This window comes from Myotis myotis, unplaced genomic scaffold (genome assembly GCF_014108235.1).
Source record: "Myotis myotis isolate mMyoMyo1 unplaced genomic scaffold, mMyoMyo1.p scaffold_m19_p_8, whole genome shotgun sequence".
Lineage (NCBI taxonomy): Eukaryota > Metazoa > Chordata > Mammalia > Chiroptera > Vespertilionidae > Myotis > Myotis myotis.
The window spans coordinates 32,714,812-32,726,862 of record NW_023416390.1 but is presented as its reverse complement, the minus strand read 5'-3'; the positions used below and the strand labels follow the sequence as shown (position 1 = coordinate 32,726,862).

General features: G+C 43.7%; 1 protein-coding gene across 2 annotated transcripts in view; it reads right to left on the bottom strand.

The window, feature by feature from the left end:
- Positions 1-12,051, bottom strand: part of LOC118661312 (UDP-glucuronosyltransferase 1A1-like) — a 69,011-nt gene that overhangs the window by 35,825 nt on the left and 21,135 nt on the right. The gene's annotated exons all lie outside the window — the stretch shown is intronic.

Here is a 12,051-nt window from a genome sequence, read left to right as displayed (position 1 = left end):
AAGAAGGTGGCTCCAGCACAGGGCTTCCCAACATGTTCAGTTTCTAAAACAATTTCCCATTGTCTTCATTTCTTAGGGCCACTGTAACAAAGCACCACACTGTGGTGGCCTGAAAAACAGAGCTTTATTCCCATAGTCTGCAGGCTGGCAGTCTGAGGTCAAGGTGTCAGCAGGACTGGTTCCTTCTGAGGCCTGGGTGGGGGATCCGTTCCAGCCTTGCTCCGGCTCCTGGTGGTTTGCAGGCTACCTTTGTTGTTCCTGAGTTTGTAGAACATCAGGCCATTTCTGCTTGTGTCCCTGTCTGTGTCCAAATTTCCCCTTCATATAAAGATACCAGTCATGGTGGACTAAGGCCCACCCACCCTAATGACCTCATTCAATTTAACTAATTACAGCTGCAAAGACTGTATTTCCAAATAAGGTCACATTGTAAGGTATTGGGCGTTAGGACTTCAATAAAACTTTTTGGGGGACACAATTCAACCCTATCATTCACCCTTCAACTCATGCAATACAAAGCCCAAGCTGACCATCGTTCTACCGATGAGAAACGGAGGCTTGCTGCCTACGAAAGGACATTTTTGGGTAACTTGTGCAGCTTCAGAAGAAAAAATAGAATTGGCTACTTCTAGATCAGCCTTTCTCAACCTTTTGGCCTCAGGACTCCTTTTTACTCTCAATGCATGAAGACCCCCGAAACATTTGTTTATGTGGGTAACATGTATTCAAATAAACTGTTTTAGAAATTGAAACTGACACATTTAAAAAGTACTTCCTTGTGAATTTGAGATAACAAGATTAAACCCATTACAACCTGACATCTTTTCTGAGAAAGTAACTGTAAATTTCCCAAAACAAACAAAAAAAGTAGTCAAAGGAGTGACGTCGCTTTACCTTTTTTGCAAGTCCCTTTAATGTCTGACTGGAGGAGAGGGACTCTCTGATCAGCATGTGCACTTGCTCTGCCATGGTTTTGCACGTTGTGAAGTCTTGGGAAAACTCCCCAGGACCACCACAAGAAAATGAGAGTGGAAAAAGCAAACTAAAACTTAATAGTCTTAGTACTATTAAGGAAACAGCTTGACCTTGCAGACCCCTGAAAGGGTCTCGGGGATCCACAAGGTTTCCAAAACACCCTTTGAGAATCACTGTTCTAGATCAGGGGTGGACAATTACTTTTCTTCAAAGCCATAAATAGTACATAGTTTGGATGTTGTGGGCCAGCTGTTCTCCTTGGCAATGATTTAGTTCTGCTGTTGTACCAGGAGAACAACCATAGGCAACACTAAACAAATGGACACTCTGTTCCCATCACTCTTGTTCATGAGAACAGGAAGCGGGTGAGGTTCCGCCTGTGGGCTACAGTTGGACAACCTCAGTTCCAGACAGTGATAAAAGCCAAGGTGTTGACTCTTCCCTGCAAATCCACATGCCGCTCCTTCCCTTCATTCCAGATTCACTCAGTGTCATCTCAAAGAAAGCTTCTCTGATGACCCCATTATCACAGGGCCCAGCCCATCACTCTGAAGCCCCATCTCCCTCCTCATTTCGCTTCACCCCTTTCGCCATCACCTAACCTGTTACTTATTTGCTATGCGCCTCCCCTACCTAGAACATGAGCACTTTAAGGACGCTGTATGCCCAGTGTCCAGAATAGTGCCAGCATACAACAGGCACTCGATCCAAGTTTGCTGAACGAATGAACTTGCTTTTGATTTGCCTGTTTATTTTAGTCTCACATTTCAATTTCTCTTTTGTTTTTTTTTTTAGTTGTGAGGATTCATCCAAGAAATAGAACATTTAAAGAACCATTAGCTTTTTATTTTTTTAGAAAAGCTGGTCAATGACACTATGAGCGTGGAGTCTTCCCCTTGCCGTTAGGAAATTAAAATCTGAGAAGTATAAGTCTAAACAGCATGCAGTGGGAGCCTGAGGTAGGAGTCGGAAAGCCCGTGTCTCCTTCCAGCTCTTCCACCTGCCCGGGGTGGGACCCATCTCCTGATCTTCAGGTTTTTCAACCGAGACCTAGGGAGAGGGTCATGTTTGTTCTGCCTGATTTGGCACATTGCTGAGGGAGGTCCAAGAGGGCGAGGGAACCAGGCTGTCCAAGGGAGAGGCGGTTTCCAGTGTGGCTAGAACAGACTCGCCCACAGCTAGTCACGCACAGCTGAACTGGCACACAAAGTCCTCTCCTAACCCATGCCTGTTGGCACAGGAGGCGTGCTGGGATAGGGAAGGGAGGAAAAGCCTGAGGAACAGGATAGAAAGGATCACCCAAGCACAAGGCTGGGCCCAAGAACACAGCCAAGATGCAAATTCATTGCAGCCAAATTAAACTACAATGAGGTGTCACCTCACGCCTACCAGAATGGCAGTCACAAGAAGCAAGCTTTCATTGCAGCCTCCAGGGGAGTGATCAGGGCAAGAAGGTGGCAGCATTCTGGTTTGGGTCCATCTAAACGAAAATAAGACTCCCAGATGGTCACAAAGGGAGCACAATGCAGGTCCACTCCTCCAGGGCAAGCACAGCCCAGCAGGCTCTTTCTAAGAACAATGCATCTGGACGGCCAACGTTATGTTTCATAATTTGTAACTGACTAATGTGTGTCTCCCCATTGGATTGCAAGCCATGCACACAGAAGGCTCTCAATAGATATTTGTTCAATGACGAACCTTTGATGTGAAACAACAACAAAAAGGGTCAACTGTACGTTATTCTGTAACACTGCAAAATCAGCAAATGCCATGTCCGCTGAGTGATTAGAGGCCATTGATGTAAGTCAAACAACCTCGGCAAATTCCACAGGCAGGACATTTCCTGAGAAGTCTCCAGTGCACAGAGGGAGACAGTCAAGTGTGCAGGTTAGGCACAAGGGTCCTAAAGTCCGAATGTTGAGCTCGTTGTGCAAGAATGTTCACAGCAGCATATGCTTCATAGCCGAAGAGTAAAAACAACCTAATGTGCGTGGACTGATGAACAGATAAACAAACTATAATTTAGCCATGGAATATTACTCAGCCATAAAAAAGAATGAAAGGCTTATACAAGCTACAAAAAGATAGAACACTAAGTGAAAGAAGTCGGTCATAAAGGACCGTATATATCACCTGATTCCATTTGTGTGAAATATCCAGAACAGGCAAATACACAGAGACAGAAAGTAGATTTGAGATTGTCAGGGGGGGTGACTGCTAGTGGGCATGGGATTTCATTTTGGAGTGGGGAAAATGCTCTGGAGTTAGAGAATGGTGATGGCTGCTTGTGTTCATGAACATACTAAAGACCACTGCATTGTATGTTTATAAAGGATGAAAGTTATGATATGACTTATAGCTCAATTTTTTTTTAAAAAAGAATGTCTGCCCCGGCCCACATGGCTCAGTCAGTTGGGCATTATCCTGTGCACTGAAGAGTGGCTGTTTTGATTCCCCAGCAGGGCACATTCCTCAGTTTTGGGCTCAATCCAGAAGGGGGTGTGGTGTGCAGGAGGCAACCAATTGATGTGTGTGTTTTTTAAAGAGCCCGATCCTATCTTCTATATAATAAAGAGGAAATATGCTAATTTGTCCATTACGGTGTTCCAGTCACGACCAGTCTGTGGGCAGGGCCAGAGGCGGGGACTTTCGCCCCCAGCACTAACTTCGCACTGCCTGTGTGCATCCCCATTCAGCACTGGTATGACGCTGCGGGAAAGGAGGGTGGGCCTGGGCTTGAGGGGGCACCTAAGGCCGTGCCCCCCGCCCTGGCTCCTGGCTGGGAGACCTCAGGCCATGCCCCCTACCTGCAGGGCTTGATGGGGGACCTCAGACCACACCCCCAGCCCAGCGGGGCTTGACAGGGGACCTGAGGCTATGCCCCCCACCCGGGGGGCTTGACGGGGGTGGGGCCAGCCGGGTCTAGGTCTCACCCAAGGGGGTGGGGCCAGCCGGGTCTGGGCCTCCTGTGTTTTCAAAGTGTGTGAGGGTGGTGGGCAGGGATTTGACTCTAGGTCCCACGGCACGCTCCAGAATCAGACAGGAGGAAGATTTGATATACATTTTACTAATTTTCTTTCATCTCTGACACTTCTATTATAGAGAAAGGGCAAATAGCAATATTAAAATATTTCTTCTCATTAATTCTCTTTTAATGTGTATGAATTTCATGCATCGGGCCACTAGTGGTTAATGTTAATATTGTGATGGTTGGAAATAATTGTGCTGGAATATGCAAAGGCCAGGCTGTTTCATGTAGCAAAACTTTTATGAAAATCAAGGGCCCCTAAGGTAGGAGATGTCTCAACGCAGCACAGAGAAAAAAACTCAAAACCAAACAATGGACCTTCTTATTCCTAAAAGTCCTCTTAGTCACTTGTCACAGGATTCCTCACAGACCATTCTCTTCTCTCTAAACTGAGAGTTCAAAAGCAGATGCAAATAAATATGGAAATTCAAAATATAATAAAGATGCCTTTCAATTCAACAGATGTAGAGTGGAATATTTTATGAAACTATGTTAGGACAATGGACAATCCATTTAGAAAAATAATAAAGTTAGATCTGTATACTTCTGTGTAAGGTTCTCATTGTTAAAAAAAAAAAAAAAGTTAACTATTCACATTAGAGGAATTAAAAACATTAAGACACAGTATGGAAAATACATTTATATATCCCAGATTTGGAAAAACTTAAACAATTAATATCCAGAAACCATTAAAGGAAAAGTTAACCAGATTGACTACTCCAAAATGAAAATCCTGTATGACAAAGGAGGAAGAAGAGCCCAGGAAAAAATGTTTGCAACATACATAAAGAGCTAAGCGTTAATGTTCCTAATACTAAAGAAACTTGTAATAATTTGCTATTAAAAAGGCAAATAGCGTGGTTGCTGCGGGCATTTTTGTCTGTGATTTCCAGCGTTAGGAGTTTGCGGACCACTTGCCACAATGTGTGACGCAGACGAGTATATGCAATATGAGGATGATGATGAAATCACCCCAGATTTGTGGCAAGAAGCATGCTGGATTGTAATCAGGTAACTCTTACGGCTAAGCTGAATAAGCTTTAAAAGTCACTATAACCGGGAAACCAAGATGGCGGCATAGGTAAACACCGGAGATTGCTGCCTCACACAACCACTTCAAAAATACAACTAAAAGACAGAACGGACATCACCCAGAACCACAGGAAGGCTGGCTGAGGGGAAATCCTACAACTAGAAGGAAAGAGAAAAGCATACCAAGACTCAGAGGAGACGCAGTGCGGAAAATACAAAGGTGCGGAGGTGCGTGCGGAGCGGGCTGGCAACTGAGGGCGCGGTTGTCTGTTTCAATCCAGAGGGAGTCTCAGGCTCTGAGTTCCAGTTATGAGCGAGTCTCTGAGGACCAGACTCAAATGGGAGATGCGGGACTGTCTGGCATCGGTCGGAACTCGAGGGCAGCCTTCTCTCCGAGGTTTGCAGCAGTTGCTGGGACTCTGAGAGGCAGAGCCTCTGGGGACAGGACTGAGAGCAGCCGTAACTGCTCACTCCGCCTGCCCTGTTGATCCGCTGGGACCCACCCTGCCCAAGCCTTGCACTGAGGCATTTTCGGGATAGCCTTGGGCAAAGGCTAGATTAGCACCTCCCTAGCGGACAGTTCTCCCACTGCAGACACAGCTGATTCTCACAGCCAGTTGGCCTGGAGGTCAAATCCCCCCCCCCCCCCAGTATTACCTACAACAATCAAGGCTTAACTACAACAAGACTGTGCACAAAGACCACAAGGGGGTGTACCAAGAAAGCATAAAAAATGCGGAGACAAAGAAACAGGACAGAAATAGAGGACATAGAGTTCAAAACTGCACTTTTAAGGTCTCTCAAGAACTGTCTAGAAGCCACCGATAAATTTAGTAAGGCCTTCGAAAAGACTGGTGAGACCGCCGATAAATATAGTGAGATCCTCAAGAAATCTAATGAGACCCTCGATGTTGTGATAAAGAACCAACTAGAAATTAAGCATACACTGACTGAAATAAAAAAATATTATACAGACTCCCAACAGCAGACCAGAGGAGCACAAGAATCAAGGCAAAGATTTGAAATGCGAAGAAGCAAAAAACACCCAACCAGAAAAGCAAAATGAAAAAAGAATCCGAAAATACGAAGATAGTGTAGGGAGCCTCTGGGACAGCTTCAAGCGTACCAACATCAGAATTATAGGGGTGCCAGACGATGAGAGAGAGCAAGATATTGAAAACCTATTTGAAGAAATAATGACAGAAAAGTTCCCCCACCTGGTGAAAGAAATAGACTTACAGGTCCAGGAAGCCCAGAGAACTCCAAACAAAAGGAATCCAAAGAGGACCATACCAAGACACATCATAATTAAAATGCCAAGAGCAAAAGACAAAGAGAGAATCTTAAAAGCAGCAAGAGAAAGAAACTCAGTTACCTACAAGGGAAGACCCATACGACTGTCAGCTGATTTCTCAACAGAAACTTTGCAGGCCAGAAGGGAATGGCAAGTGCCGGAAGCCGGTCCATCCTTGCTGCTTGACACAGTCGCTGCAGGAAAGAAACATCTGCACAGCATATGTTTCAAGGGACCTGGCGTATATAGCATACTGTTCTTAATATGTTTGCTCCCCTTAGCGCTGTGTGTTTTAACCAAGGTCACCTCTCCAAGAAAGGTTGTTTCCCCAGGTAGGGATTTTTCCCTGAAGTCAGGGAGGGGATAAAACTCCTTAACTAAGTGCCAGGCGGGTAGTTAATCACTTTAACTGCAAACAATCACTCTTAAGCTACATAATCTTTACTCCCTGGAATGGAGATAAGAAACACCCTAACCTTTGTAATAGAAATTGACAGGATTAAAATCAACTGGTATAAATATGGATGTAACAAGACAATAAACAGCAGAACTTCGCTGGAGATCCAGACCAGAACTTGGCTGGAGATCCTGGCTAGAGATCCTGGCTAGGCTGCTGATCAACTGAACGCTGTCTCTGTGTCATTCCTTCTTCGCCGACTCCATCCACACCTTTGGGGACCCCTGGACCCGCTGGGGCTGGACCCTGGCAGGCAAGAAATATTCAAAGTGATGAATACCAAGAACCTACAACCAAGATTACTTTATCCAGCAAAGCTATCATTCAGAACTGAAGGTCAGATAAAGAGCTTCACAGATAAGGAAAAGCTAAAGGAGTTCATCACCACCAAACCAGGATTATATGAAATGCTGAAAGGTATCCTTTAAGAAGAGGAAGAGGAAGAAAAAGGTAAAGATACAAATTATGAACAACAAACATGCATCTATCAACAAGTGAATCTAAGAATCAAGTGAACAAATAATCTGGTGATCATAATAGAATCAGGGACCTAGAAAGGGAATGGACTGACTATTCTTGGGGGGGAAAGGGGTGTGGGAGATGCGGGAAGAGACTGGACAAAAATCATGCACTTATGGATGAGGACAGTGGGTGGGGAGTGAGGGTGGAGGGTGGGGTGGGAACTGGGAGGAGGGGAGTTATGGGGGGGAAAAAGAGGAACAAATGTAATAATCTGAACAATAAAGATTTAACTAAATAAATAAATAAATATCTAAATTAACTAATAAATATTATTAATTTGAAGAAAAAAAAAGAAAGCCAAAAAAAAAAGAGAAAAATAAGGGAATATCATGGAGAAATTTATGCCAATACATTCTATAGCTCAGATCAAAGGGACAAGTTCTGTTATTTTTGTAAAATATATTTTATTGATTTTTTACAGAGAGGAAGGGAGATGGATAGAGAGTTAGAAACATCGATGAGCAAGAAACAATAATGAGCTGCCTCCTCTACTCCTACTGGGGATGTGCCCGCAGCAACGTACATGCCCTTGACTGGAATCAAACCTGGGACCCTTGAGTCTGCAGGCCGATGCTCTATCCACTGAGCCAAACTGGTTAGGGCAAGTTCTGTTATTATTTATCTTTATTGTTGAAAGTATTACAGATGTCCCCCTTTTTATCTCCCATTGACCCCTTCTCCTTAAGTTCTAAATTTTAATCAAGAATAAATAAATAAGCTGAATGGAAATAACATATATATTTTTAAATTAAAACTTAATTTGTAATTCAAACTTTCCCAGAAATAAAATTTCAATCCCAGGTGCTTTAGCTGATAAATGCTACCAAATAATAGAGGAAGAAATAATACATATTATGATTTCAGAATATATTCTAGAATGCAGAACAATATATTCCAGTAGAAGCAATAAGGAGCATCCTAATTCATTCTATGACAATAGAATGGGTCTATGAGACCAGCATTACCACATACCAAAACTAGATAAAGAGATTGCAAGAAGATAAAACTACAGACCAATAGTCTTCATGAGCATATATGCAAATATGCGAAACAAAATCTTAGCAAATCAAATTCAATAATATAAATATACTAGTGGCCCGGTCCACGAAACTTGTGCACATTAAAAGGGAATTAATTAGAGGATTTATTTGTTTTTTAATATATTTTATTGATTTTTTACAGAGAGGAAGGGAGAGGGATAGAGAATTAGAAACATCAATCAGCTGCCTCCTGCACAACCCCTACTGGGGATGTGCCAGTAACCAAGGTACATGCCCTTGACCAGAATCAAACCTGGGACCCTTGAGTCTGCAGGCCGACACTCTATCCACTGAGCCAAACTGGTTAGGGCAGAGGATTTATTTTAATATTGTTATTTGCCCTTTCTCTATAATAGAAGTGACAGAGATGAAAGAAAATTAGTAAAATTTATATGAAAATCTTCCTCTTGTCAGAGTCTGGGGCACGCCATGGAAACCAGAGTCAAGTCCCTGCCCATCCATGTGCACCTCGAAATCGCACGAGACCCAGACCTGGCCAGCCCCACCCCCATTGGGTGAGATTGAGACCCGGCTGGCCCCACCACCATCAAGCCCAGCTGGGCAGGGAATGCAGCCTCAGGTTCCCTGGCCTAGAACCGGGCAGGGGTGCAGCCTCAGGTCTACCGTCAAGCCACCAAGTGGGGGTTGCAGCCTCAGGGTCCCCATCAAGTGTATCCAGGTGAGGGCTGCAGCCTCAGGTCCCCCATCAAGCCCCATTGGGTGGGGGGTGCAGCCTCAGGTCCACCAGCGCACCCTCAGGTCCACTGGCCTGGTGCCGGGGTGGGAGGCATAGCCTGAGATCCCCCAGGCGGGCACCAGAGTGAGGGGTGCGGCCTGAAGTCCCCAATCAAACCCCACCCAGCTGGGGGCACAGCCTCAGGTCCCCTGCCCCGGCCCAGTGCCACACAGCCTCAGGTTCCTGCTGATCGTTCGTTACAGCTCGTTATAGGAACCCTGCCTCCACAGTGGGTGCAGCCATCTTGTGATGGTGTGATGGTTCATTTGCATATTACCTCTTTATGATATAGGATAAGCATATACAACATATGTAATATGTAAAGTGAAAAAGGTAATTCCTCATACCAAGTAGAATTCTTTCACAAATGCAAGAAAAGGCTATCTTAAAGCTCAGGTACTGTTGGGGGATGTACAGTGGTTTGGTGGTTTCTTAAAAAGGTAAACATGGACCTATCATACACATAGCTATTAGAGACAGCAAAGGACCCAGCACAGTGCATGCCTTTGACATGCAAACTAACCAATCTGAAGCCACTGTGGGACACGTTCCTCAGCCTTAATCATCCCAGGGCCAGGAACCAAGCAAGTAGGAGACACCCCTATAGCTGAAAGCCTGCTAAAATGTTCTAACTAACCAGCCCTAGGCTGTTTGTCCTGCCCTGCCCGGCCTTTCCACAAAACTCCAATCAAGGTCCTGTCCTAGGATCTCGCTGGCTCCTGCACCTTCTGCCTTCTGACCAACCCTGATGCTTCCATTTGTAGCTCTGCATGGCATGTCATCTCTTGTGTCTTGAGGACCTATGACTGTAATAAACTTTGTTTTCTGGAGCCTCTCCTGTGTCTCCTCTTGTGGCCACACTTAACGGACCACCATATGAACGGATACAGAATACTTCCATATAAAAACTCGTGTATGAACATCCATAGCAACCTTATATGTCATATAAACAACTGGAAACAGCACCAATATCCATCCACAGGTGAATGGATAAACAAGTTGTGGTTTATCCATCCAGTTGAATACTTCTCAGCAATAGAAAAGAGTGAACTTCTGATAAATGAATAACAACGATAAATTTCAATCTAATTTTGATGAATAAAATATGTCACATAAAAAAAAAGTCCATACTGTATAATTCCATTTGTATAAAAGTCTAGAAAATGCAAACTAATCTATAGTGACAAAAAGCAGGTCAGTGGTAGGTTGCTGGAAGGTGAGAAAGGGTGGAAAAGGGGATGGTTCAGGGAGGATAGAGCTGGAAGGATTACAAATGGGCACAGGGAAACTTTTGAAGGTTGTTATGAGTTAAGTTGTGTCCTCCCTCAAGAAAGGTATGTTGAAGTCCTAACCCCCAGTACCTCAGGATATGACCTTATTTGGAAATAGGGTCATTGCAGATGTGATTAGTTAAGATGGGACCATACTTGTAGGGTGGACACATATTCCACCATGAGTGGTGCCCTTATAAGAAGACGGCCCCATGAAGGCAGGAGCTCACGAGAGAAGGCCAACTGAGGCCAAGAGACATGGGAAGCAGCTGAAGCCAAGGAAGAGACTAGAACCCAGGAAGACTCTAGAAAAGATTCTCCCTCTCCATTTTCACAGGCAATGAGGCCCTGCCAGCACCTTTATTTAAGACTTCTGGTCTCCAGAACTAGGAGACGACAAAGTTCTGGGTTTTAAAGCCGCCCAGTTTTTCATCTTTTGTTAAAGGAGCACCAGGAAATGAATACAGGGGCAATTGTGATCTGGGTTGCAGTGACAACTTCAGTGGCGTTTTACATATATCAGAACTTACGAACTTCTATGTGTCATGTGTATGCACTTTATCATATGCAATTTACCTCAATAATACTGTTAAACTTCAGTACAGTGACACATAGCAAAACAAGTTGTACTCTTTCATTCTACTATTCCAAAACATTGTCCTGTCCTCCCCATTTTGGCGACCACTGGCCCACATTATATTCAGAAATGTTTGCATAAGTGTGTTATGGTTGCTGGCACAAGGTCAATATGGGATTGAGACAGTGGCTTTCAAACAATTTGGTTCAGGACCCACAGCAATACTTTACATATAACATGGAAATGCTGTACACAGGTAAAAGTTCCACATAACTATCTTAATCCTCAGAACTGAGATTTTCTTTATCCCATTCAATTTAATTCTATTTCTTTATCATTTTTCTCTCTTTCTTTTTAAATACTGATTACAGTCCCTTTCAACAAATTCGATAACCCACTAATAAGACATGATCTTCATTTTGAAACATTTTGTTTATAACATTGGGTAAAGATTGTATAACAAGTAGATTAAGTTAACAGCATAGATAAGAAAACAAACAAACAAAAAAAAACAACCACCACATAAAAAGCAAGTTTTTCAGGCAAGGATCATGATTGTTACTTTGATCCAACCATTTGGATCAAAATCCCAATTTTTGCAAAAGTAATCATGAGCTTGGAATTGGCCCCAAATAATTACTGGTTTCTGGAGTGGGGCCCACAGACCTCTGTGGGGCATCTGTGGAATTTCCAACTGAGGTGGTCCTCTGGGTTGGTGTTGTTCTATAAGCAGAAGGCAGTGGGCAGCAACTGAGACTAATGTGGACAATAGAAGAGAAACTTCCACCCAGTCCATAATCAGCAATCTTGGGGTAGGGTGTTAAGGTAAACTAACATGGGATTTTTTGTTTGTTTGTTTTGTTCATTGAGTACAAATTCCTCATCCCCTAGCATCAAAATCCCTCTCTTTCTCCTTTCTCTCCTCTGTCTAATAATAGCAATTAAGACTCAAACCTATTGCCTGATCAAAAGTGTCCATGAAAAAGCCTGGGCACTACCATCTTTCCCAGTGCTATCCCTGAGAAATAGAATGCAAGCTGCGTTAGTTTAAAGTTTATTAGTAGTCACATTTAATAATCAAAAGGGGAGTTCCAAGATGGCCTCTTCACAGGAGGATCC